Genomic DNA, 26376 nt, shown 5'->3' with positions numbered 1-26376 from the left:
AAGTGACCCAAGTACTTTGGAGGAGCCCAGAAGATTGTGAGTGGATCCCAGACATTGGATGGTTGGAGTTTAATTTTGCTTTTGATTGTGACTGTGCCCTGATATTTTTTTCTCTTGAAGTAAGAAAGTATTTTTTAGTGGAGCCTACAGTTAAGAGACTTTGAATTGTTAAAAAAAAAACTGATTTTTAAAAGATATTGGATATTTTAAAGAGATTGAAATTTTAATATGTTAAGACTGTGGGACATTTAAAGTTATTTAGATTTTGGGGATGAATAAGAAAGTATGGGTTGAGGCTTAATGGTGTTGCATTTGTGTGTCAAGCTGACAAGGGGCCAATTGTACTGGCTGGTTTTGTGTCAACTTGACACAAGCTGGAGTTATCACAGAGAAAAGAGCCTCCCCTTGAGGAAATGCCTCCATGAGATGCAGCTGTGGGGCATTTTCTCAATTAGTGATCAAGGGCAGAGGGTCCATTGTGGGTGGTGCTATCCCTGGGCTTTTCTATAAGCAAGCAAGCCAGGGGAAGCAAGCCAGTAAGGAACATCCCTCCATGGCCTCTGCATCAGCTCCTGCTTCCTGACCTGCTTGAGTTCCAGTTCTGACTTCCTTTGGTGATGAACTGCAACATGGAAGTGTAAGCTGAATAAACCCTTTCCTCCCCAACTTGCTTCTTGTTCATAATGTTTTGTACAGGAATAGAAACCCTGACTAAGACAGTTTGCTTCTTTCCAACTAGTGTGTGTAGCTTAATTAACCTGTTTATTCTAATCCACATTTGCTACCTGTCCCATTACCTCTCACTCAGTACATCTGACTTCCTGTGTGTCTGGCTGGTAAATCCTTCCCACCTCTGAATTCTTCCCACAGTTCCTCTCTCTGCCCAGAAGTCCCACCCTCCCTAACCTGTACAGATATAGGCCTGCAGCTCTTTATTAAAGCCAAACAGAGAATGCCTTAGGTGGGTGAGGAGAACAGAGATAACCTAACACAGTGCACAAAAATGCTACGCCATTACAGACACAGTTGATGACAGTCCCTCTAGCAGACTCCATCACCACCACCACCCCTGCTAGAAAGCATTCCCTGCCTGACACTCCCTCCCTACTGCCCAGCACCATATACATGTATGGGGTCAGGCTGCACAATATTCTGCAGATCTATATACATAACTATGTGTCAGACCTTTTCCCAAACCACACATGCTATTTTTGTTGATAGTCCCTCACCATTGCCACCCAAAGTACACTGGTATAATTTGAGCCATGCTGCACTCCCATGTGATGCCCTCTCATCAAAATTTATAGATATCAGGCTTTGCTGGACAACACCACCAGGCTGCCATTTCACACACAGTGCTAGCTATCAGAGCCTTCTAGACACACATTCACATCTTTGCCACTCCACATAGACCACTAGGCATCATGCCAAGCTGGATACACAGGAGCACTGTCACATACACACATCTAGGGATCAGGCCATGTAGTCCTCTTACCCCACATACACTGTTAGATAACAGACTTGCAAGGTATTCTCCTCTCCTGATGTGTGTTTGGCACGTGTGTTTGGCAGGCCTTGCTGGGCTCACCCTCTCTGGACTCTGTAAAGTCAAATAGACCTCTTGGTATCAGGTCCTGTTGCACCTCCGTCCTCAACCAACATTCACTCTTAGGTATTAGCCACTGCTGGTAGTCCTCTGTCACATCCCAGGTACACATTAGGTATCCCACTAGCAGCTCATACACACACACACACACACACACACACACACATCACAAGGACAACTAGGAATCAGGTCTTACTCCATACCTCTTCCTGATCTCTGCCACCACAAACACACTCTCATGCACTGGGCTCAGTTGGACAACAGTTGCCAACCATACATACAATGTCATCTTGCTGTACTGGACACTACCCCATGTACTGTACTATGAACAAGGTTCTCTTGAGCATGGTCCCTGCAATACTGACACTAAAAAAAGCCCAGGGCCAGAGGTTTTTGAACAGAATTCTACCAGACTTTCAAAGAAAAGCTAATACCAATACACCTTAAATGACTTGACAAAATAGAAACAGAAGAAACATTGCAAAACTCATTCTATGAGGCCACAGTCACCCTGATACCCTAAACCACACAAAGACTCAACAAAGAAAAAGAATTTCAGGCCAGTTTCATTTATCAACATTGACATTAAAATACTCAACAAAATACTTGAAAAGTGGACCTAAGGACACATCAAACACACCATCCACCATGATCAAGCTTCATCCCCGGGACGCAGGGATGGTTCAATAAATGAAGCTTCATCAAGGTAATCCACCATATAAAAACACTGAAAGGAAAAACACCCTACAGGATCATCTCATTAGATGTTGAAAAAAAAAAAAAACTTTGACCAAATTCAACACCACTCATGTTAAAAGTCATGGAGACATCGAAGATACAAAGTGTATACCTGAACATAATGAGGGAATTATATAGCAAGCCAATAGCCAGCATCAACTTATATGGAGAGAGAGGAACTTAAGCAATCCCACTAAAAATCAGAGACAAGATAAGGCTGCCCGCCTCTCTCCCTACCTATTCAACATAGTACTTGAAGTTCTAGCAAGAGCAATAAGACAACTAAAGGAGATCAAGGGGACACAAATCAGAAAGAAAGAAGTCAAAATATTATTTTTTGGATGATATGATAATATACACAGATGATCACAAAAATTCTACCAGAGAACTTCTCCAGGTGATAAACATCTCAGCAAAGTGACTGGATACAAATTAACTAAAAAAAAAAAAAAAAAAAAAAAAAAAAAAAAAAAAAAATCTGTACCCTGTTACTTTAATTTTTTTCAAAGGCTACTTTTAATGATGGTTCTTAAGTGCTTTAACCTCCCCCTCTTGGAAAAGAAAGAATACAGGAAAAGTGGACCTGTTTAGAAATGGTTCCTGGGAACAAATATCATCTGCATTGTCAGAAAATCTGCAGTTCAGTTCACAGGTCAGCAGGTGCAGCTCCATCGACTCGCATACACTTAAAGGATATACAAGCAGTGCAGTTCAGTATTGTTGGATAGCAGCAGCGGTGGCACGACCTAACAGGACCAGTCAAGCCTCAACTGAATAGGTACAAGACGGCAGAAGGGATTTAGACCAGCAGGGATGCAAGGAACATTTCTTAAGTGTGCCTCTCTGCACAAAGCGAAGATCAGCAAAGATGGGAGACCAAAAGAGATCCTCCAACCACCACATGTCCTCTCCAGGTCTTCCCTTACCACATGCCTTGCCTCAGCAAGTGAGTCTGTCTCAGCTGATGTCATTCTGCTGATAAGAATCCACCACACACCACCACAAATTTTTTGGTGCCTTTCTCTCTACGGAGACCCAACATAAGGAGTTCAACTCTGCAGTGTAAGGCGGAACAATACATGTGTGTTGATAGCAAAGAATCCTTCATCACGTGTCCTTTCACGTGCTTGCTTTAGCAGAACATCCTCTCTCCTGTGTCTGCTTCAGCAAAATACTCTTCGCGTGTTTGCCCCAGCAAAACACCATCCAACACAACTGACTTTTCAAAGAACCCTTAAGTTTCCACTTCATAGCCCCTTTCTGTTTAAGAATTGCCCTTTACTCTCACATTAACAATCTACACACAGGGCTGGAGAAATGGCTCAGCAGTTAAGAGCACTGACTGCTCTTCCAGAAGTCCTGAGTTCAATTCCCAGCAACCACATGGTGGCTCACAACCATCTGTAATGGGATCCGATGCCCTCTTCTGGTGTGTCCGAAGACAGCTACACTGTATTTATTAATAAATATGTTTATAAAAACAATCTACACAGAGAAATAATTGTAAGAACCATCGCATTTTCAATAAATGGCTCATGTACAGTGTGGTCAAACAATAGTCTAACAAAACAGCCTTAAACTTCTATCAATATAGAATTATTATACAAAAAACCTTACACTTCTATCTACATAGAGTACAATAATTAAACAAAATCCCTAGATTTCTATTAAGATACAATAATTCAAACAAAACAATTTACTACTGTCAATGATAACAACAATAACACATCAAGTGACCAAAACCACTTGCTCCAATTTATGGGATTGGGATAATAGTCTTCTTTTCCTACTGTACTGAGGCAAAGAATTCCTCTTTGGGGGCCCAAGGGGGGAAAATGGTTAGCTGAATAAAGCTAGCTGTAGCATTTATTGCCAATTCTCTGGTTGATCCAGTCTCTGTATTGTCTGTTGTTTGGGCCCCAAGGAAAAAGATGGTTCATCTGAAAAAAAGCTGACTGTAGCATTTATTGCCCAAATCTCTTTATTTATCCAGTCTCTGTATGATTGCTCACTTGGGCTAACCCTTTGAAGTTGATTTGCATGCATACTTTAGACAAATCAGTAACTGAGACAGTCTGTGAATCACTTGGGCTATTTGCTTTGTAAAGACATCCATATCTCAGATGATAAGAGGTTTTCCCTGGTCTGATCTAATCTTTATAAGTTTTGCTGATAACCATATTTCATTCCCCGTAGATATATAAGCATGACCATACCCCCATCCTAAAACTATTGCAGGTTGCCACAGTAATGTCTACACATCCTTATAGTATATTTGGTGGGCTAGTTTGTTTGGGATGGAACTGCCCTTGCTGATCCCTGTGTGGTCTGTTGAAATTATTCGACTGCAGCTGATGATTCATGCTTGGTGCTTGCTTGGGGACTGGACTAAGAACAGAGAAGATTGGAATTTCTGTAAAGAACTATTTCAAAACAGGTTCACTTCCCCCTTATCCTAATACCCTTTTTTTCCCCACCACCTCTGGTGAGTGGTGTGCTAGAGGGGAATTTGAACCCTTATTGAAGTAGGTTGTGAGAAATACATGCCTACACAGAGGAATTCTGGGGCACAGGAAGAAGGAACAAAACATGGACAGACATCTACTTATGACTGATTCTGCATCAGGATTTGGAAGGAGAAAGCAGGAAAGGACACAGGAGGGGTGGAAGGACTGGGGGTTGGGGAGGAGTTGTGGTACCCTCTCTCTTGTCAGGAGCCCTTTGTGATGAGGAGGCCACAGCTGTGTGATGTGACCTGAACTGTCCTGCTACATCTCACTCTGCACTTCAGGACTCTGGTCTGAGAGCTGCACTGCGATTCAGAAGATGGAGAATCTTCTCGCTCTGATGAAAAGCATTAGTGACTCGTGGATAAGTCCCAGCTCCGTGTTCATAGCAATGGACATGAGCATTGCCTTTCTGTGTGGAGCTGGGCTCGTTTTCCTACTGCTCCCCTCCCTGAAGGAGCGCCCAGTGTCACCACCACCTGAAAGTGAAGGGGACATCTCAAAGGTGAAGAGAGCTTTGGTTCGCATGCAATGTAGCTGCTGTCTGTTCTTCATGACTGCTTCATTCACATTCCATAGAACAACAGGGGTAGTGACAAATTTTGGCATTTTTTTGTTTTTTTTAAACATATATATAAGAATATTTTTTAATGTCCGGAGTGGGATACAAGGCTGCTTCAGGTTGTCCACAGCAGCTGACTATGATTTGCCTCGTGCTCTAGCAGGGGCGTGATTTTGCCAGCAGCAGATAATTTCTGTGATTGTATATTTGGAATTCTAGCACCTTTTCAGAGGGTATATAAATGCAAGGTCTTTGAGAGGTACGGTGGTTTGTCGGTTATTGGTGATTGCTATCCCAGGCTGGTGTTTGTGGTTTGTTAAGTAGTCGTGTGCACAGACAAAAGAAGATAGCCTGGATATCCTGATGGTTAAACTTGCCCCATAATCAGCAGGAAATAGTCTAACAATAACATCTCCCCCTTTCCCCTCTATCCTTTTTTCCCTCCTATCTAGTGTTAGGGGATTGAAAGGGTGGAAGAAAGGGGGTGGAGAAGGGTGGGGGGGAAAGAACCTGCAAAGTAGCTAAAACCAAGCTACAGACAGGGGGAACCTCCAGAAAGAGTCTGAGGGGGATGGTAGGTGGGGCAAAGGTGAGAGTGGCCCTGAGGTGCCTGCCCGAAGGTCTCAGACCATCTGTACAAGAAAGCAGAGAGGCCACTACAAATGACCATGGCTCCAGGAAAGATTGCATTTCTGAGTTGGTGGGGACACAGGAAAATCTCTGAGACAAGTCATCTGTCCACTGTTCAGGCGCTTTCTTTTGTGTGGCTGAGTTGATGTGAAGCAGGTGATAAGACAAAGGCCTGAGGCCAGGGCTTGAGTCTCCTCTGGTCAGAGGAAGCAGGTATCACCTGACAGCCCAGAGTCAGCTGCAGAGTCAGCCTTGAGTAGGATCCTGTCTGAGGAAAGCTGACTGAGGACATCCCTGGTATCTGTGGCCTAGTCCTAGACAGTGCCTATTTCTGTTTTTCCAATGAGGCCAAAAGGAAATGAGTTTATGCACAGTGTGAATGACTCAAAGATGAATGAGGAAGAAATCCATTGGAAATGCAGATTTCATGTTATCCAGGACCACAGAGAGCAGGCAGCTTGTCTACCAGAGAGAGGAAGAGCAGACCCCAGCTCATCTGTGTTGTTTCTAAATGGCACGATGTGAAGAGGGGGAAGAGCAAGACCAGGAAGAAAACTGCTACTGTAAAAGGTAGGCTCTGCTTTCCTGTGGTGAGATATTCCATCTGGCCTGCCTCTCAGAGATCAGGGTCTAGATAAGATCCTTGCCCCTGAGGAAATGAGATGGAAGCAGGAGGAGGGGGGGATTCTGGGAAGGAAGTTAGAATCAGGAATGAAGCCCTGGTTGGCTTGGCTGGGTGCTACACATGAGAGTCTTGTTCAAGGCACTGGAGTGATGCTGTCCCCCCCCCCTCCATGAGGGGGGACCCGGGCCATGTGACAGCAGGCAGCTTCAACTCTCCCAGCTGCATTTCTCTTGCAGATAACCGGTCCTGTGGACTTTACACAGTTGTAAGGGGAAAGACATGGGTTGAGGGAGGAGCAAGGACAATGTAAATGAAGAGACATGATCTCCCCAGTCCCCTTGCTCACTGTCAGGGCTCTGTCCTTGCACTATGGTGCTTGAGCTCTAGAGTCCTAGCATGGGGAGTCACAAGAGAGATGCCTCACTCCTGGGTGTCCTCATTCCTTGTCCCTATCTTACATAACTATCTCCAGGTTGTAGAGATGGAGGGAAAGCCAGGGAAGAGACCAAGACTCCTTCACAACCTAAGAAAAAGTAAGAAATCTTTGTCTTATGAGATTTTCATACCAGAATGTGAGCTCAGGGTCTGGGCATCTTCATACTGAAGATGCTATGCAGGGTGGGATTGGAAGACATGCGTGCTGGATGCAGCACAAAGGGATATGAGATACTGAGGTGGAGGAGGGACTATAAGGCTACAGGCGCCATATCTACACAAACTGTTGGGCCTCTTGTTCCTGGGCTTGGGGCTGATGCTTTTGCCTCCTGTCTTTTGCAGTTCCACCAAGCAACATTTCCTGGGCTCCACGCCACAGCCCTTCTGGAACCCTAATGAGGAAAAGGATCAGCTTTCTCTCTCAGCTGTTGTCTTCCCTCACGGTCTTGGAGGATCTTATACTGCAGGAATTTGGTAGACTTTTCTGGGGCGTATCCTCTGTATTCATAGAGTCGGTTGTAGCTACTGCCCAGAACATCAGAAGCCCCTTTCTCACCAGGATGTAAAACTGTGAGATTTAGTGATGCACATAGCCCTGTCCAAGGACTAACCCAGACTCAAGGCCATCCATAGCTTTCCCAGGACCAGCCAGGGCCTCAACAATTTGTAACACCAAGCTTGGTAGGTGTGACATGGGGCCAAGAACTAGAAAACCTCCTAAGTTCCACACCAAACCAAACACTTCCTTGTTTGTACACTAGGACCTGTGGAATAGCGTGCCCCACCACTAAGAGAAGTATACAGACATACCTTCCAACTAAAAACCAGCCCTGGCAATTAAAACTGAATTAGAAAAACACTATAGGTTCTCATATCCAAAAACATCAAGCAGCCGTTAGCCAGCCCAAGGACACTCTGCTGACTAAAGCTATCAGGGCAGCCTCCATCCTTCCTGAGCATTGTCAGATGCTCCAGCACCATGAGGAGCCACAGAATGAAGACAAGGCAACTAATGTGGGGGAACAACAATGAACCTCTGTCAGATTCCTCCCATCCTAGGAACTGGCCCAACTCCCAGGCACATTTTCCAGCAAACTGATCATTATTGCAAGAACAGGCCTCAACTCTCTCAGCCTGACCAGCCCTCCATGCTGAACTCCAAAGGCTACATGTTGAATCAGATGATGTGGTCTATGCCCACAGAGATGCCCTTAAAGAAAGACATAGCAAAATGTGATATACTTAACTCCATTAAAAAGGCCTTGGTCTAGGAGACAAAGATGTGTCTTGTTCTTTAAGCAGCACCCCTGGGAAGGGGCTGAAACCCAGGAACACTGCACTAAGGACAGACAAGCTGTTCAATATGAACTCTGCAGAGGATCATTCCTTCCTTGACTCAAAGACTGAAAGGAACCTGGAATCAAACATCACAGCTTTCTGTGAAACGCAGGAGGAGACCATATCTGCAGATCCTTGAGGCAAGGGATCTCACCACAGCTGGGATTCCAGCCTCAAAACTTTGTCAGGTTGTATACCCCTCCTCACCCAGCTGTGATTCTGAAGCTAAACACTATTCCAAGGCTGCCATAGTTCTGGAAATTTTGCATCATCAAGATCCAGGATGGTAGAAAAAGCGCATCAGCTGCCAGGCTAGAGAGCACTGTGTTTTTACATTCACCTGCAGAGGCTCAGGAGACCCAAAGAAAGAGCCCCTCCACCCACTGCCAGCCATCCAGGTCCTCAAAGGCCCATCCAGATCCAAGTGAGAGATAGATACCTGCGTGTTCAGTGACACACTTTCTGCTTCCAGGTGAATCTCCCAGCAAAGCAGGGCTATCTGAGGAACCTGAAGAGGCAGCCTGCAACCAAATACCAGCCCAAAAATGGCCAAGCATGCACCATGGAATACATTTGAAGATACAGCCTCAAGACATCCCTGCTGGAACATGACAATGGTGCACCCTGGAGAAAGGGTCCCACCTTTAGTGGCCAAACAAACCAATACAATGGAGGGAAAAGAAGAGCCACCCACTTCAAGGACAGTGAGTCTGGGATCCGGTGAGATTCCCAATGGTCAAGTCATCAATATCAGTCCCAGGGGCTTTGGGTCTTTAGAGGCTAACAGAAGCCCAGGAAATCTCCAAACACCTACCCACAGCACTCAGGGGATTCATCTCTAGAAACACAAGTATATAGTAAGATTGACTTGAGATCAAGCATCCAGCCACAGACCTAGCCTGTGAGATATCATCCAGATGGCCCCACAACAGTACACCCTGCCACGGTCAGGGTGCCTTCACAGGACTTGCTGCCCAGCTTCTAGAATACATGCCAAAACCCTAAAACTCCCCAGGACTTAGCTGATGTCTTCATAGCTGATGTCTTCATAAGAAGACATCAGAGGGTGGAGACTCAGGAGTTCAAAGTCACCAGGGATAAGATCACAGCAAAGATCACAAGTGTTTCATAACCATGAAGAGAGGCAGAGTAGTATGAGATCTAGAGGCATAAGGCAGGGAGAAATGCTTGGGAGAGTAAGGCCTTCCATCCCAAGCTCCACCCAGCTCAAGGATACAGCTAAGACATGGAGTCAGTCCTCCCTTGATATACCAGGACAAGGAGAGGCTCCTCCTAAAAGCTCTCTGAAGAACATCACAAGGAATGCTTTACAATATGGAAACCTCAGCACAAAATACATGAGGCAGGAGGGTGCTTTACAGAATGATCCTTCACCCATCAGCTGCAGAGCAAAATATACAGGAGGCTGCAACAAGGAACAAGGTCATCTACAACATGGCCGCTGAACTGCAAGCCCTCGTGAGTGTTCTGGGCCATAGCCTGATGAATAACATAGGGGACCCATCACAGCTACAAGGGTGTAAAGTGGAATCACTGACATCCTAGCTGGGTGCCTCACCCCACACATCTGAGGGTCTCTATGACTCACACCATAGCAGAGCAGCAAGCAGAATGAGCTGTGGCCACGCCAGCCCTGAGGAGCACAACCATCCATTCACATACAGTGAAATTAGAGACAAACTGAGGACAGATATTGATGCCAGAGGGCCTGTGACCATCATCTGAACCAAATGAAGAGAGGAATGGGCTTTGACCAGCTCCCCACCCCAAGTGGAGCCACCACCCATGTTGGTACAGGGGAACTGGAGACAAGCAGGAGCCAGGTCTGGCTGAGCAGAAAGACTATGACCCAGGTCAAATTGGGACAAAGATTGGAATGGGTTGCTAGCTGTCCACATAGAATTGCTGAGGTCACAACCTTTCATTTGGATACAGAGAAACTGGAAACAAGAGCAGCCAAGCATTGTCCATAAAACCTTTGACCCACATCAAAGTACAAAGAAAGGAATGGGCTGTGGCTGCTTTCTGAGGCCCAAAGAGAAGCATTCAGTCAAGCACAGGGGAACCGACTGCCCCTGACCTTCAAGTGCTGCCCAGCAAGCCTCTGGCCCCAGGTGGTCAGACCTCTCTGACTCCCTATTTTCTCCTATTACCGGAATAGTTCAAGGAGCAGGTGGCTCAGGCCATCCTTGCCTTCCTACACCAGGGTTTTCTAGAAGATGTCCCATCTGCCCAGCCATTGTGTCCCCCATGCCTCCTGGTAATAAACTTGCTTTGTCCCTGCAAGGAATCTCTTCTCCTTCCTGGAGCTCTTCCCTCCCTGCTCACGGCTCCTTCCCAGATGGGAGCTGCTTCCTGGTTCATGCTCCTGCCTTTGAGCACAGTGGTTGCTGTCCTACAGTGATGGAGCAGGGGAAGGTCAGCATTGCTTCAGCCTCAGTGTGGTTGATGGAGGGACAGGGCACGTGGGAAGGCACGGTCACTTTGAGGTATCAGCCCCACACAGTCCTGTCGCCGTCCAGTTAGTATTAATCTTTGTCATTATAGAGACAACAAAACGGTACACTCTATTCAGGATGAGCCAACCATGTGAAGACCACACCCAGGTCTGTGGCTCACTGTCTTCCCTTCACTGTCCCACCTTGATCTTTGCGTCACTGTATAGATTGATACACAGAGACACCAGGAAGCCAAGGACCTTTACCCATTACAAACTGTTTCATCCCCAGTTCAGACATGGAAGAATTTCAACCTGCATCTCCAGGGCAGACATAGAGAACACCTATCCCAGGAGCCCTGTATTGGCTGGTTTTGTGTGTCAATTTGACACAGGCTGGAATTATCACAGAGAAAGGAACTTCAGAGGGGGAAGTGCCTCCATGAGATCCAGCTGTGGGGCATTTTCTCAGTTAGTGATCAAGGGTGGAGGGCCTCTTGAGGGTGGTGCCATCCCTGGGCTGGTAGTCCTGGATTCTATAAGAGAACAAACTGAGCAAGCCAGGGAAGCAAGCCAGTAAATTACATCCCCCCATGGCCTCTGCATCAGCTCCTGCTTCCAAATCTGCTTGAATTCCAGTCCTGACTTCCTTTGGGGATGAACAGCAATGTGAAAGTGAATAAACCCTTTCCTCCCTAACTTGTTTCTTGGTCATGATGTTTGTGCAGGAATAGAAACCCTGACTAAGACAAGCCCCTACTCACCTTCATGCAGGCTGAGCCCCCATCAACACTTACCTCAGCCTGGGTGATAGGGCAGTGGCTGTCCACAGTCTGCCTTCCTCTGTGACTAGAGCAGGGTCCAGTAGAACCTGCAGTGTGTGACCATGGGTGGCCACTGAGGGCCGTGTCACACAGGCCTGCCCAGTAACACAGCAGAGCCTGCAGAGAAACCACAGACATGCCATTGAGTCCACTCAGTGCCCTTCCTGGAGATCTGGATCCATCCTGCCCAGGCCATCACCAAGCCTTTTAGTGTAAAATAAAGGAAATATACCAAAACCCATGATATCCATTCATAACTATCCTGTAAACAATTGCATAATTCTCCCAGAATGAAAATTGCACCACAGGCTCCCTTCACCGCTTGGCACAATGACAGAGAGCCCTACCAGGCCATCCCACATCAGATCATCGGCTCTGAGAGCTTGATGCAAGCCTGCACGCCACTCCTGCTCTTGCATTTTGCAATCTGAAAATCCCATACCCTGCGGACAGCGCTTGCCTACTCTGTGGCCAGCCCTGGTGTGCTCTACCCCGTCACCACCGCCAGGAGGCATGGGAGCACTGTCTACTTACCAGGGGCTCTCAGAGAAAACTGTCTGTCTCCCAGCAGCCACCAGCAGTAACAGGGTTGAGATTGTGATCAATCTCTGATCTATCGCCATGCTGAAATGTGGCCTGGTCTAAGCTCTTGTGTGTGCTGTCACAGCCAATGTTTGTGTGCACGGCTGTGCTGTTGTGTCCCCCAAGCTTCTTTTTCCTCTCCTCCCCCTCCCCATGCCCCTCCCCCTCCCCCTCCTCCTCCTCCTCCTCATCATCATCATCATTTACTGCCTTGGGCTTTTATTCTGCTCCTGCCTCTCTTCTGAGATTATCCCTGAGCCTCTGGAAAAGGGGGTATGGGGTCCAGGTTCCATTTAGGGCTGGTCACTCTACAGCATTGGCTGGTCTAGAATGCATTATGTATACCAGGCCTCAGATTCACAGAGATCCTGTGCATCTCCTGGTTTTGCCTCCCAAGTGCTGGGCTACAGGTATGCACAACCATGCACAACCAACAATAGGGTCTTCTCACTGTGTTCTGGAGGGTCACCAAGAGCGTTGGCAGTATCATGAACTATTTGGAGTTTGTGAGACCTCACCTGCCAACAACTCCAAAAGAAATACCCAGTTCCTGGCATTGAGGGTTTTATTGTGAGCCTCTGGTATCTAGCAGGAGCATTGCTGGGGGCAGGGGGTAACAGAAGGGAGGTAGAATATACTGTATAAAAGAGTAAAGGGAATAACGGATATAAAGGGAAGGTTAAATTATAGTGGGGGAGCAGAGGACAGGGTGCAGTAAGGAAGGGTAAATAACAGTAAAGATCTTTCAAAAAGTCATGGAAATGTACTGCTACAGAAGCTTCCTAATACACATGTGTGCAAGCGCGCGCACACGCGCGCACACACACACACACACACAAACACAGACATATACAGACACACTCATATACATGCAGATGCACACGCATTTGCACACACACTCACAGACACACACATTAGCACACATACACAGGCACACACAGACATACACAGACACACTCATATACATACAGATATGCATTTGCACACACACTCACATACAGACAAATACACACATTTGCACACACTCACAGACACACACACACACACACACACAAAGTTAAAATGGAATTGCCACATGATGCTGCCTTCGCAGCCTCTGCTTGTTTGCAGCTTTAAACTTGCCTGCGCTCCTTTCCCCTCCCCCCTCCGCCAAACTACACAGTTTTCTAAATATCTTTCTGATCCCCTTGTCTGCTCCTTAATCACTGTAGACTATGCGCAGGCTGAACACTAGGCTGATTTGAAATTTCCTCCACCAATCTATTTTTTTTTTAATTCAGCTTCTCTCATGGTCTCAGGAGATGGACAGAACGCAGCCAGGTTTTCTCCAGAATTTAGAGGAATGGCCTCCAGCCCAATTTCAAATAGAATCCATCCTGTTTCCTTCTGAAATCTCCTGGGCTTGGCCTGCATTGTTCACGTTTCTCTTAGCATTTTGGTCCCCAGACTCTCAGCAGAGCCTCACAGAGCTGTGCTTGCAGCATCTAAGAACCTCAGTCGCCTGAAGCTCCAAATTCTTCCGCATTCTCACCACAAACAATCCCAAACTCCTGTAAACCAAATGATCAGGTTTATCATGGAAATGCTCCCCCTCTCCAGGACCAGTGTTCAACATCTGCTACTTTCCTCATTGCCGTGACAGAGCTAACTTAAGGAAGGGTTTGTTTTGACCCATAGTATAGCAAAGGATATAGACTACCTTGGCATGGTAAGAGCAGCAGTTGGTTTCATTATGTCCACAGTCATAATGAGTAGACAGGAAGTAAGGCCCAGCTGTTACCTTCAAGTCCCACTCCCAGCAACGTACTTCCTTCAGTGAGCCGCCATCTTCTACAAGTTCCACCACCTCCCGAGACAGCCTCACCATCTGGAAACCAAGTGTTCAAACATGAACCAGAAGGGGACAGTTCACACTGGAACCATACCAGATTAGATTATAATACTGCAGACATGCATGAAGTTAGGATGGCACTTGTGCAAAGTAAGCCTGTATCAAATATACTTTCAAGTGATACATGAATCTATCAAGTGTACCCTTTCCTACATATTAATAATGTAAACAAGCAAGCAGATGCAGTGCTTTGAGCACGTCCTGATAGAAATTAAAAGGCTATGGCTGGCTATGCCTAAGTCATAATTTAAAGAGGCTAGATAAAACACAAAGCCAGATAACAACAACAAAGAACAACAGTGAACACAAACCAACATGGGGTGCAGTCCTTGGAACCAACATACACCTAGTTCCAAACACTGTGGATCAAGGCATTTAATACAGGTAAAAAAACATATTCCTATCTTTATATATTCACTGTCTTAGTTTAGTTTTTGTTGCTGGGATAAAAACACCAAAAGTGACTTGGGGAAGGAAAAGCTTCATTTAAAAATATAGCTTATGGTCCATCATCAAAGGAAATCAGGGAAGAACTCAAGGCAGGAAGCCAGGGCCAGAAACTGAATCAGAGACCACAGAGAAACACTGCTTATTGGCTTGCTCCCCATAGATTCCTTGGCTTTTTTATTCTACCCAGGACCACCTGCCCATAGCAATCATTAATCAATAAAACCCTCTACAGACCAACCTGATTGAAGTAATCCCTCAACTGAGATTCTCTCTGGCCAGATATGTGTAGGTTTGTGTCAGGTTGACAAAATCAACAAGCACACTTACACACACCTACACACATACACACAAACACATATATACTACACACATACACCACACACACACATGCACACACGCACACACTTACATACACACCACACATACATATACACCACACACACAGACGCATACACACCACACACACACATACACACCACACATACATACATACATACATACATACATACATACCACACACACACACACACACCTTGGGTGTTTTATATTGCCTAACCATGTTTGATACGCTTACAATCTCCACTGCTAGCTTGATTGGGTTTTAGAATTAACAAGAGACACATTCTGGGAACATCCGTGAGGCTAAATCCAAATAGGTTTCCATGAGCAGGGAGGAACCACCCTGACTGGGACATCATTCTATGGACTCAATGTTCAAAACTTAAAAGACACACATGACAGGAGCACAGCATTCGTCTCGCTGCTTCCTGACTTCGGTCCCTTCCCTGGGACGCCTCAGGCTCCCAGTCCACTGAGGTTTCCTGTCAGGAGAGCTAGGTGTTACTAACAGAGCTTGTTCCAAGCCAGACTGTGACCACGGGTTCCTGCCTGGCTTCTCTTAGAGTGTGACTTGAGGAAACCTACCATTATAAATGCTCTTCCGACCAATGAGATGTCTACCTCCTAGGAGTCTGGAGCCATCCTCTCTTCCTCTTCTTTCTTTTTCTTCTTTTCACTTTTTGACACAGGGTCTCATGCTAGCCTCAGATGCATGATGGATGCATGTCTTAACTGCTGGAGTGTTGGGTTTGCGACCATGTGCCACCATGCCTCGCCTGACTTTCTACTTCAGTGTGCTGCTTTCAGCATATCTGTTTGAGTTTTTAAAAAGATATCTCAAATCTAATTGCTCAGTGCCATCTTCTTATTTTTGTTCCAGAATCCCAGCTCTCAAAAAAACACTACCACTGCTCACACGTAACCCCACACCATTTTTTTGTTTGTTTTGTTTCCGTTTCTTGCCTTTTGGTTTTTAAGGCAGGATAACATAACCCGTGGTAACATACAAACTCCAGCTGTAGCTGAAGAGGACACTGAGACCTTTGATCCTTCTCCACCAGTTCCAGGCATAAACCATCCCTGGCTCCCTGGGACATTCCTTATATCTGTCCCTCTCAGTCAATATATGATGTGTTCACAGATGTTTTCATCCTTCTCTTTACATAAAGCAGAGTGTCTTAGTCAGGGTTTATTTCCTGCACAAACATCTTGACCAAGAAGCAAGTTGGGGAGGAAAGGGTTTATTCAGCTTACACTTCCACATTGATGTTCATCACCAAAGGAAGTCAGGACTGGAACTCAAGCAGGTCAGGAAACAGGAGCTGATGCAGAGGCCATGGAGGGATGTTACTTACTGGCTTGCTTCCCCTGGCTTGCTCAGCTTGCTTTCTTATAGAACCCAGGACTACCAGCCCAGGGATGGTACCAGTCACAAGGGGCCCTCCCACCTTGATCACTAATTGAGAAAATGCCCCACAGCTGGATCTCATGGAGGCACTTCCCCAACTGAAGCTCCTTTCTCTGTGATAACTCCAGCCTGTGTCAAGTTGACACACAAAACCAGCCAGCACAGCGTCTGAACTGTCTGCTTATGTTGCCAGATCTGTCTGTCTATTTGTGCGTGTGTGTGTGTGTGTGTGTGTGTACGCGCGCGCGCACTCTTATTCATGATCAGTCATTTATTTACCTTAAATCACTGATAATCTACTTAATCTAATTAATTAATCTAATCTTATCCTCTGCCTAACACACACACACACACACACACACACACACACACACACGTATCTCTTATCTATCAAATATCTGTCTATATTGCCTATCAATCATCTCTTTATCTTTCTACATACAGGTTTCTTTGTTTTAGACAGGGACTCATTATGTAGTTCAAGATAGCCTATAACTTGCTTTGAATCCTTCTGGCCTTCAACTACTATCCTCCTACCTAAGCCTCCTGGGAGTTGGATTACAGGTAAGAGACACCACTGCTGGCTAGTTTAAGAGACTGGCGTTAAGCTCCAGTGTTCTACTGCCTCAGAATTCTGAATTACTGAATTCCGAATACGGCATGCACCACTCTGCCTGGCACTTTCGTCCTGCTCTATTTTCTTGGAGAACTCCCTGAGGTCACCTCGTGGACATCCTATTGGATGCGACGGGATACAGACGATGTCCGCATCTGGAGCAGAAGATGACCCTAAACTCCTCGACCCTCCTCCTTCGCTGCCTTGTACATTTTAGTGTTTCTCTGCCAAGTGCTTCATCAACAGTTGCTGCAATGAGAAAGTAACGTCCCTTTCTTATTTTTTTTTGGGGGGGGGGAGGTTTCGAGACAGGGTTTCTCTGTGTAGCCCTAGCTGTCCTGGAACTCACTCTGGAGTCCAGGCTGGCCTCGAACTTTCTGATTTCACCTCAGACCAGGAGTGAGTGAATCAAGTAACAGGGAAGACTGCAATATTATAAGATGGCAGCAGATGGCGCTGTAGGAAAGGCTGAGCATTTTAGAGACACCTATCGAGAGTGAACACATCTGGTAATGCACATCCCCAGATGTTTCCCCTATGGACGCTTCAGCTCAGAAAGGCACTCGATTGGAGACCTCTTCATCCCCTCCCGGTCATTCACACATTCCTCATAAACTGGAAGAAAGTTTAGTGACAAACATTTGATGCTGATGACCGGGAAAGGAAAGCCATTGAGTTGCTGATGTTCCCATCACAGGCTCAGGACACACATCAATGCCACTCTGCAAAGTCTCTGTGGTTGTGATCATGGGGGTCACAGACTGAGATATGACAACACAAATATCTTAGATCTGTCTTAACGGAAGTGTTTATACCATGATTCAGTTTCTAGGACTGATAACGGTTGGTTCTCTTGGGGGTTAGATTGAAACTGTTTGGGATGAGACCCCTACTTTTTTGCAAAGCCAGTATTTTACAATATCTGGAAAGAGTGGTGTGTTCCTTCCAAATGGAGAATGGTGGGGGGGGTGTACTCAAACACTCTTGGTGGAGTCTTCTTTACATTCTTATTAAAGGGAGAGAACACCAAACAAACTAGAACTGAGAAACAAGGATGTAACGATTTGTATATGCTTGGCCCAGGGAGTGGCACAATTAGGAGGTATGGCCTTGTTGGAGTGGGTGTGTCACTGTAGGCCTGGGTTTTAAGACAACCTTCCTAGTTGCCCTGAAGCCAGTCTTCTCAAAGCAGGCTTCAGAACAAGAGGTGAAACTTTCAGCTCCTCCAGCCCTACGTCTTCCTGGATGCTGCAATGCTCCCAACTTGTTGATAATGGACTGAATCTCTGAACCTGTAATCTAGGCCCAACTAAATGTTGTCTAAGAGTTGCCTTGGTCATGGCATCTGCTCACAGCAGTAAAACCCTAACAAAGACAAAAGAGTTTTAAAAAGACTCAAAGTTTCACTTTCACTCACTGGACACAGTATCTAAACTAGGTGGGAACAATAAATCAACCGACTAGGGATGTTCCACAGTCAATAGCTTGCCCAGTGGGCACAGAGTCACCAGTACAGACCCTGGCACTGCACACCATGGAGCTGAAAGAGGAGATGAAACCTCACTCGTGCAAAATTTCTACAGCAGTCTCTGTTCAGCAGATACTCTGGTCAATGAAGTTTCTGTCTCTACTAGGTTGTGCACACCTCACCACTGCTCTTAGGGAGATGCCGGACTGAGTTCCTCTTAGCCACTGGTCACACTTTCCGTCCATTCCTCACTAGATACCCATGCGTTGAATCAGGTTCCTGGTCTCCCGATGCTGGTGCAATTGAGAAACGTTTGGATCATGATGGTCTAACCGCTCAATGCTCCATTGAAGTTCCATTTCCCATCCATTTTCCCGAAAAATTATTCAATTTCATGCTTCTTTGAGGCTGACTAAAACTGTATGTCTTAATGCATTCATCTATTGGTGGACATCTATACTAATTGCATACATTGGCTGTTTGATATGACACAGCAGTAAGCATAGGTAGAGTAGTATTGTTGTACTTTATCCTAGCTCTCCAGGGGTAGGTGAGCCAGACCTGCTCAAGTCCTCCTCTTTCATTCTTGAGAAACTTTCATACTGATTTCCATTTTGGTTGCACTACTTTATATTCTTAGCAACTTTGCACAAGGATTCCTCCCCAGAACACGTCGCCGATAGCATGCACTATTTGATTTTTTTTATGGTAACTATTCTGACCAGTGAAATGGAATCTCGGTGCCAGACTTTACTTGTTTGGGGGTGGTTTGAGACAGGTTCTCACCATGTATCCCGAGATGGCTTCAAATTCACGGGGAGCCTCCTGCGTTAGCCACCAGAATCCTGGGATTACAGGCAGAAACCACTGTGCCCAGTTTCAAGGTAGTTTTGATTTGCATTTCCAAAAGGTATTGAATGCAAATTGCTTGGCTAGAGCTGGTTCCTTTGGAGCCCATGAGCTGTCAGACGTGAGAATCAAACAATTATACACAAACATTTCCCTTAATTCTTAGTTAATTCAATTTGATAATAAGTTTCATCTTGTCTTCCTTTTTATGAATATATTAACAAAACCTAAGGAAACATAAGACAAATAACTGAGGGCATCTTGTTCAAACACAAGCTCCTCTACCCATCTATTTATCAAGCAGCAGAAACATAAACGAGCAAATAAAATTTACCTCATTGCCTACTTGATACAGTGAAGCTTCAAAATGTGGGTGACTTTTGCATTTTTTCAAAATACACAGTGACATGTTGTCTTAGTCAGGGTTTCAATTGCTATGAAGAGACACCATAACAGAGGCAACTCTTATAAAGGACAATATTTAATTGGGGCTGCTTACAGGTTCAGAGGTTCAGTCCATTATCAAGACAGGAGCATGTCAGCATCCAGGCAGGCATGGTGCAGGAGGAGCTGAGAGTTCTACATCTTGATCCAAAGGCAGTCAAGAGAAGACTACATTTTCCAGGCATCTAGGAGGAGGGTCTGAAAGCCCACACCCACAGTGACACACTTCCTCCAACAAGGCCATGCCTACTCTAACAAGGTCACACCTCCTAATAGTTAATAGTGCCACTCCCTGAGCCATGCATATTCACTATACATGTGTATTAAAGAAACCCACACAACACTATACATGTGTATTAAAGAAACCCACACAGCACTAGGTAACAGATGTGGGAGGTCATAAGTTCTAGGTCATCCTAACCCACATAGTCAGTTCCAGGCCTGTCTAGGCTATCTATATAGCAAGACCTGATCTAACTCCACCCAAAATGTACATTGGTACAGGTTTTATTTATTTTCAACTTGTATTGTATTTGAGAATGTATTTTACTTGTATGTGTGTAGCCACCCATGTGCTGTGGTACACGTATGGACGTCAGAGGACAGCTTGCAGGAGTGAGGGTTTTCCTTCCACTATGTGCATCATGAGGACTTCACTTAGGTCTCTAGGCTTGACAGCAAGGGCCTCTATCCACTGAGCCACCTCACTGGCCCTGGAGACCATGTCTGTCTAACGTGGAAAGGAGATCTTCCTCGGGCTAGATGGTTCCTTTTGATGCTCAACTCAGAAACTCCGTGGAAAAGCTGGTCTGTCACAAAATCATATTTTGAAACTGTAAAATAAGAAGATTTCTCTTTTCTTCCTGGAAATAATCAGAAGATGAGAATAAAGAGCGATGTTATCCTGACATGGAACTTAATGTGCTGCTTGTGTTCCTCAGGAGACCACATGAAGCTTGTAAAGAGTGAAGGGCTGTTTCTGGAGCTGGAAGCAGGGCAACACAGGAAGATAAAAGAACCCATTAGAGCCACAAAATTGTTCTTTAAAAGACCAGCCAAATCACACAGGTTTCTTGGTTTCTCCACTAAAAGCTAAGCTATTTGGAATTCAACTTTGATTTCTTAGATTCAAATTCCTTCTGTGTTTTCAAATCATTTCCCTGGGTCTAGAGAGCTGCCGGCCGGTGATTACGAGCAAGCTCCTGCAGAGGATTCTGATTGGTCCTCACCACCCACATCAAAGTTACAGCTGCCCATCGCTCCAGTTCCAGGGGAGCCAGTGCCCTCTTCTGGCCTCCACGGGTACTGCACACATATAGTACACATACTTGCATGCAGGCAAATACTTCTACACATAAAATAAAAGTAAACAATCATTTTTCATTAGGGCTGGAGAAATAGCTCAGTGGTTAAGAGCGCTTGTTGCTTTGGCAAAGGACCAGGTTCGATTCCTAACACACAAAGGGTAGCTCACAACCCCCAGATCACAGTGATCCAGCAGGTGTGCATGTGATGAAACACACACACACACACACACACACACACACACACACACACAAACATTCATACATATAAAACAAATCTTTAAAAAATATTTTTGTAAGGATGAAAGTTTTCATTTATAGTGATATCTTGTGTGCCCTGGGGTGTTTATAAATGCTGAACATTTTAGATAAAGTTGGTGTATTAGTAAATTTCTCATTGTTGTGACCGACAAAAGTCAACCAAAAACAGGACTCTTTTGACTCATAGCGTAAGTATTCTAGCCAGCATGGAGGTACAGACCCTTAAATCCCAGCACTCAAGAGGCAAAGCAGGCAGATCTCAGTGAGTTTAAGGCCACCTGATCTAAATAGTGGGTTCCAGGACAGTAAGGGATATTTAGAGAGACCCTGTCACAAAAAAAAAAAAAAAAAAAAAAAAAAAAAAAACAGGCAAAACAAGAAGGGGTTCTATCCGTCATTGTGTGGGAGGCATGGTAGCAGGATCATGAGGAGGCTGGTCAAACTGTTGGTCACACAGTTAGGAAGCAGAAGTAAGGCCAGGCTACAAAACCTATCAACTGGTCCTTTGACCCACTCCCTCAGCAACGACTACTCGTAAACATTTCACAACCTCCTAACAGTACCACCGGAGGTGGCTGACCAAGTGTTCAAACGCATGAGGGGCATTTCACATTTAAATCATCACACACACCCAAGCCAATAGATGCAGACATCTCTATTGACATCACACACAGCCAGCCAATAGATGCAAACATGTCTATTGACATATGTAGGTGGATACTTTAGAAGGCTGGAATGATCCCAATACATTTGAAGACTGGCTTCTGGCACTAAGAGCCTCAGTAAGCCATCCTCCAACGCCTTTGTTGAGAGGATATTTGTGCTGCAACAGTATCACTGAAAAACATCTGGTGAGGGCACACAACTTTTGCATGCAAATCTCTGTGCAAGTGTGGGGGGGGGCGCTCTGCAGACACTGAATCAGAGAGAATGCAACATGAAACAAAAGGGGCATTACTATTTGCATAGATTTTTTTTAAACTTAACTTCAATTAAAGTTACCCTGTATAAATTTTAAACCATGCAAATGATACTTTTTAAGCAATGGTAACATGCCAGATTTAGAAAGTGGCTGGTTCTGAGGACTGAAGGAGGGGGTAGGCTAGAAAAGAAAGACAGCAGTTTAACCTTCTCTCTAGTGACCTCAGGTTCCCTTAGACACATCTGCATTGCCTTTCTATTGAGTGATACAGCAATGTTCGTGATATTTCTGTCTGTGTTTACATAACCTTAAATGCCTTTGGATTACAAATGCATACACTGGCTGAGAAATACCATAATGAGACCATAAGAATCCAGCAAGTGTTTTTATTGGGAGTATCTTTCTCCTGGAGTAAAAGGGTGAATGAACAGATACAAAACTGAACAACTTTTCAGCCTTCAAGAGCTGAGGAAACCCTGTTGAAACGCTGCTCTTGAGAGGCTGGGGTCGGTCAGAGAGCAGCCAGGAGCTAGAGGTATGCAAGTGCGTAAAGAATCCCTTCCTCCCTTCTTTATCCTTTGTATCATAAAGGAATATATACATACATATATACACGCACACATATATATACACACACATATATAAACACACACAACATATACACATAGCTAATTTTATATGTGTGTGCCTGCATATATATGCTCGCACCAACACACGCAGGAGCCCTCAGAGGTCAGAAGAGTCACCAGGTCCTCTGAAACTGGAGTTACGAACAATCCTGAGTCACCATGTGAGTGCTGAGAACCGAACCCAGGTCCTCTGCAAGAGCAGGAAGTTCTCTTAACTGCTGAACTAGGTTCAGTTTAAACTCACATTCACGAGAGAATAGCATGACACTTTGGTGCTTCTTAGAAAGAAATAATCCGAGGCAGAAAGTGGAGATTTTGAAAGGAGAGCAGAATCAATTCAAGCCTTTAAACAGTCACGCTTGTGAGGAAAAAGCTGTGGTAGAAAAATTGGGTTTCATTTTCTTCCTATTTGTGATTGGAAAGCCTTTTATTTCAAGCGCCAGGAAGCACTCTTTTTTTTTTTTTATTCGATATAATTTATTTACATTTCAAATGATTTCCCCTTTTCTAGCCCCCCCCCCACTCCCCGAAAGTCCCGAAAGCCCCCTTCTCTTCCCCTGTCCTCCCTCCCACCCCTTCCCAGTTCCCCGTTCTGGTTTTGCCAAATACTGTTTCACTGAGTCTTTCCAGAACCAGGGACCACTCCTGCTTTCTTCTTGTATCTCATTTGATGTGTGGATTATGTTTTGGGTATTCCAGTTTTCTAGGTTAATAACCACTTATTAGTGAGTGCATACCATGATTCACCTTTTGAGTCTGGGTTACCTCACTTAGTATGATGTTCTCTAGCTCCATCCATTTGCCTAAGAATTTCATGAATTCATTGTTTCTAATGGCTGAATAGTACTCCATTGTGTAGATATACCACATTTTTTGTATCCACTCTTCTGTTGAGGGATACCTGGGTTCTTTCCAGCATCTGGCAATTATAAATAGGGCTGCTATGAACATAGTAGAGCATGTATCCTTATTACATGGTGGGGAATCCTCTGGGTATATGCCCAGGAGTGGTATAGCAGGATCTTCTGGAAGTGAGGTGCCCAGTTTTCGGAGGAACCGCCAGACTGCTTTCCAGAGTGGTTGTACCAATTTGCAACCCCACCAGCAGTGGAGGAGTGTTCCTCTTTCTCCGCACCCTCTCCAACACCTGCTGTCTCCTGAATTTTTAATCTTAGCCATTCTGACTGGTGTAAGATGAAATCTTAGGGTTGTTTTGATTTGCATTTCCCTAATGACTAATGAAGTTGAGCATTTTTTAAGATGCTTCTCCGCCATCCGAAGTTCTTCAGGTGAGAATTCTTTGTTTAACTCTGTACCCCATTTTTTAATAGGGTTGTTCGGTTTTCTGGAGTCTAACTTCTTGAGTTCTTTATATATATTGGATATTAGCCCTCTATCTGATGTAGGATTGGTGAAGATCTTTTCCCAATTTGTTGGTTGCCGATCTGTCCTCTTGATGGTGTCCTTTGCCTTACAGAAACTCTGTAACCGTATGAGGTCCCATTTGTCAATTCTTGCTCTTAGAGCATACGCTATTGGTGTTCTGTTCAGAAACTTTCTCCCTGTACCGATGTCCTCAAGGGTCTTCCCCAGTTTCTTTTCTATTAGCTTCAGAGTGTCTGGCTTTATGTGGAGGTCCTTGATCCATTTGGATTTGAGCTTAGTACAAGGAGACAAGGATGGATCAATTCGCATTCTTCTGCATGCTGACCTCCAGTTGAACCAGCACCATTTGTTGAAAAGGCTATCTTTTTTCCATTGGATGTTTTCAGCCTCTTTGTCGAGGATCAAGTGGCCATAGGTGTGTGGGTTCATTTCTGGATCTTCAATCCTGTTCCATTGATCCTCCTGCCTGTCACTGTACCAATACCATGCAGTTTTTAACACTATTGCTCTGTAGTATTGCTTGAGGTCAGGGATACTGATTCCCCCAGATTTTCTTTTGTTGCTGAGAATAGTTTTAGCTATCCTGGGTTTTTGTTGTTCCAGATGAATTTGATAATTGCTCTTTCTAACTCTGTGAAGAATTGAGTTGGGATTTTGATGGGTATTGCATTGAATCTGTATAGTGCTTTAGGCAAAATGGCCATTTTAACTATATTGATTCTACCGATCCATGAGCATGGGAGGTTTTCCCATTTTTTGAGGTCTTCTTCCAGTTCCTTCTTCAGAGTCTTGAAGTTCTTGTCATACAGATCTTTCACATGTTTGGTAAGAGTCACCCCAAGATACTTTATACTGTTTGTGGCTATTGTGAAGGGGGTCATTTCCCTAATTTCTTTCTCAGCCTGTTTATCCTTTGAGTATAGGAAGGCCACTGATTTGCTTGAGTTGATTTTGTAACCTGCCACTTTGCTGAAGTTGTTTATCAGCTGTAGGAGCTCTCTAGTGGAGTTTTTTGGGTCACTTAGGTAGACGATCATGTCGTCTGCAAATAATGATAGTTTGACTTCCTCCTTTCCAATTTGTATCCCTTTGACCTCTTTATGTTGTCGAATTGCCCGAGCTAGTACCTCAAGTACAATATTGAAAAGATAAGGAGAAAGGGGGCAGCCTTGTCTGGTCCCTGATTTCAGTGGGATTAGGAAGCACTCTTAATATTTCCCATGGGCTAATCCCACTATCATTTCATAATGTCTTTCAGGTACAAACCTGGCACATTTAATTTTAGTGCACATTGGAATTTCCAGTGCAAAATATCACACATTAATTTATCAATAGGAATTAATGCTTAGATATAATCATAATCTAGAAGGATAAGTAGGAGCAAGAAGAACCCAAGGTAAATCGGTTGCCCCCTCTGCGTGCCTGTTATGGCTTCCAGTTGAGTGTTTGATGGATTCCCGAGTATGTGAACCAGTGGCTCTCTGCTTCTTGCTCCTGTCCTTGGGCTCTTTTCCTTCTGTCTGTCTGTTTCGTCTTACTCTGATGTATTAGTTGTTGCCCTATTATAATTTACCTTATTTTATTAATAAGAAGCCTGTTTATTTTCTAGTGAGAGACAGAATGGGAATGGATTCAGACAGAAGGCAGGGTGAGGAGGAACTGGGGGAGTAGAGAGAGGGGCAACTGTAATCAGAATATGTTAGATGAGAAAAATCTATTCCCAATAAGAGAAAAAATGGAATCTTTTTTTCCAGCTTATAGGGTATGCATTCGGATTGGGATAAGAGAGGTATCACGGAATGGAAAGACAGAAAGCTAAAACTGTTCCAGCCCCAGGCAAGCACATTAGACTTGCTTTCCACAGCCTGGCTTGGGACATTTTTACCTGTGCAGGCAATCTCGATGGTTGGTTGGTTTGTTTGTTTGTTGAGACAAGGTCTCACATTACTTAGTCTTGGCTATCCCAGAACTTGTCACAGAGATCCATCTCCCTCTGCCCAAGGGCTGGGATTAAAGGTGTGTGTAACCAACCAAGCCTTCCTTGCTCAAAAGAGCTAGAAAGTCTTAACTCTGAATTAGCAGGAAGGGCAACGCAGATCTGAGG

The sequence above is a fragment of the Apodemus sylvaticus genome, chromosome 14 (assembly GCF_947179515.1).
Source record: "Apodemus sylvaticus chromosome 14, mApoSyl1.1, whole genome shotgun sequence".
Taxonomy (NCBI): domain Eukaryota; kingdom Metazoa; phylum Chordata; class Mammalia; order Rodentia; family Muridae; genus Apodemus; species Apodemus sylvaticus.
Note: the sequence above shows the minus strand (reverse complement) of the source record.